At 41.8% G+C, this 3156-nt stretch overlaps 1 pseudogene; it reads left to right on the forward strand.

Moving 5' to 3' along the window:
* Positions 1-2790, forward strand: part of LOC109820974 — an 11607-nt pseudogene extending 8817 nt beyond the window's left edge.

The raw sequence follows: 3156 nt of genomic DNA on the forward strand, positions 1-3156 counted from the left end.
CCGTTCTCGCGATCTCTCTCTCTCTCATTTTCTCCTGTGTTCACGTGATTGGGGAAGGGAATTAAGAGAAAGAAAATTTATTGAGGAGGAATTTATTGAGAGGGGAATTAACACTGTAGCTACAGTGTTGATTTCTATTTTTTGAGAGATCTCAAGCTTGAGATCTAATCTTGCATTGTAATTTCTTATTGTTTAATAAGAAATTAATTGTGTGGCTCCCGATGATGTAGGCAGTTGACGAACCTCGTTAAATCTTGGTGTATTTTCTCTATACTGTGTTTTTGTTGTGCTTAGGGTTTTGGTGTAAATTCCCAACAACTGATATCAGAGCGTGAAACGATCTAGAGGAAGTCAGATTCGAGTGGGAGCCATGGCCGCAGATGAAGAAAAGGTGAGACTTGAGAAGTTTGATGAAACAGATTTCAGATTCTGAAAAATACAGATAGAGGATATTTGTATTAGAAAAATCTATATCAACAACTTTTGGGAAAGAAGCCAGAGTCGGTGAAGGAGGATGAGTGGAACCTTCTAGAAAAACAATCCCTCAGTGTTATCAGATTTACGTTGACCCATAATGTTGTGTTAAACATAGCGAAGAAGAAGATCACGACGGGTCTTATGACAGCACTCTCAAATATGTATGAGAAGCTATCAGCCGTGAACAAAGTTCATTTGATGTGGTGGTTATTCAATATGAGAATGCCAAAAGGCGCGTCAGTAGTACAACACCTCAATGAACTCAACACGGTCTCAATCCAATTGAGTTCAGTTAAAATTGAGTTTGATGAGGAAGTTCGTGCGTTTATACGTTTGTCTTTCCTACCAGAAAGCTGGAACGCTACAGTCATGGCTATGAGTAGCTCATCGGGAAGCAACAAGTTAAAGTTTGATGACGTTCGTGATCTGGTTCTTAGTGAGGAGATCAGATGGAGAGAGTCGGGTGAAGCTACAACCTCTTCAGTATTACATATAGAGTCAAGAGGTAAAAATTCAACCAGAGGGAACGGGGGAACGGACGAGGTAAATCAAACTACAGAGGTAGATTAAAGAACAGGACGTCCAAGTCAAGGAATCCAAGTAACAGCTCGAAGGCTATCGAGTGTTGGAATTATAGAAAGACCGAGCATTACAAGAATCAGTGCAAGAGTGCACAAAAGGAGAAGGAGGCGAAAGCAGAGGTGAATGTCACATCCACCTCAGGAGGAGACGACGCATTGATATGCTCTTTGGAGAGCAAGGAAGAGTCTTGGGTGTTAGACTCTGGAACGTCATTCCATGCTACTTCTCAGAAAGAATTCTTCAAGGAGTATGTCATCAAAAATCTTGGATACATATACCTTGGTGATGATCAACTGTATGCTATTGTAGGCAAAGGTGTAGTGAAAATTAAGTTGAATGGGTCAGTATAGAAGCTGAAGGATGTCAGACATATTCCAGACCTGAAAAAGAACTTAATATCCGTAGGGTAGTTGGCTGACGAAGGATACACTACAACCTTCCATGGAGATGATTGGAAGATCTCAAATGGTGCAATGATGATTGCCCGAGGCAAGAAGACCGATACCCTGTATATGACAGCAGGTGTACCTTGTTTGATCTCAGTTACAGTAGGTAATGAGACTTCAAAGCTATGACACCAGAGACTCGGTCATATGAGTGAGAAGGGGATGAAGATCATACACACAAAGAAAAAACTCCTAGGTCTAGAATCAGTTAATTTAGATATGTATGAAGAATGCATACTTAGAAAGCAGAATAGAGTCAGCTTTCAAACAAGTGGCAGAACCCCCAGGAAGGAGAAACTAGAGCTCATTCACTCAGATGTTTGGGGACTAACCACCACCGCGTCTATTGGTGGTAAACACTACTTCGTGACTTTTATTGATGATCACTCTGGGAAAGTGTGAGTCTACTTTCTGAAGCATAAATCAGAAGTATTTGAAGCTTTTAGGAGATAGAAAGCTATGGTCGAGAATGAGGCCGGTCTGAGAATAAAAAAGCTTAGGACCGACAATGGCGGTGAGTATGAAGACACCGGATTCAAAAAATTCTGCTATGAGCACGGGATCAGAATAGAGAGAAACATGCCTGACACGTCTCAGCAAAATGGTGTAGCTGAACGGATGAACAGAACTTTAACAGAGAGAACCAGAAGCATTCATATACAGTCAGGCCTACCGAAACAGTTCTGGGCAGAAGCAGTCAACACAACAGCTTACTTGATCAACCGATATCCATCGGTTCCATTGGAGCACTGAATACTGGAAGTGGTATGGTGCGGAAAGGAGGTAAAACTCTCACATCTCAAAAATTTCGGTTGTGTAGCTTATGTACATATTAGTGATCAAGGTAGGAATAAGCTTGATCCTAAGTTAAAGAAATACACTTTCATCGGCTATGGTGAAGATGAGTTCGGCTACCGCATTTGGGATAACGAAAATAAGAAGGTGATCAGGAGCAGAGATGTGATATTTAACGAGAAGGTGATGTACAAGGACATGCACAAGACAGATGATTCAGAGAGCGAGTCAACATTTGTAAATGCAGATGATGTCTCGAATAACCTTTCAGAAGAACCCAACATAGAAGGTCCTCAGCCAGAAGAGCCTGTTGGACAAAACGGTGCGTAGGAGCCCGATGCATCAGCTCCGATATTGAGAAGATCTTCTCGTCCTCTTGTACCCAATATGAGATATATGAACTATCTGTTGTTGACAGATGGAGGAGAGCCTGAAAGCTATGATGAAGCTTGTCAGAGTAGAGATACGAGAAAGTGGGATCTTGCTATGAAAGATGAGATGAAGTCTCTCATCTCAAATCAGACGTGAGAACTAGCTGAGTTACCCACGGGTAAGAAGGCACCCCACAACAAATGGGTGTACCGGGTGAAAGAGGAGCAGGATGGATCCAGAAGATATAAGACCCGGCTAGTTATCAAAGGATTCCAGCTAAAGGAAGGAATTGACTACACCGATATTTTTGCTCCTGTAGTGAAGCTAAATACTATCAGGACAGTGATGAGTATTGTGGCTATTGAAGATCTTTATCTCGAGCAGTTGGACGTGAAGATGGCGTTTCTTCATGGAGATCTAGAAGAGAAGATATACATGCACCAGCCAGAAGGTTTCTCAGGAGAAAAGAAGAAGAACCTGGTGT

This window comes from Asparagus officinalis, chromosome 8 (genome assembly GCF_001876935.1).
Source record: "Asparagus officinalis chromosome 8, Aspof.V1, whole genome shotgun sequence".
NCBI classification, from domain to species: Eukaryota; Viridiplantae; Streptophyta; class Magnoliopsida; order Asparagales; family Asparagaceae; genus Asparagus; species Asparagus officinalis.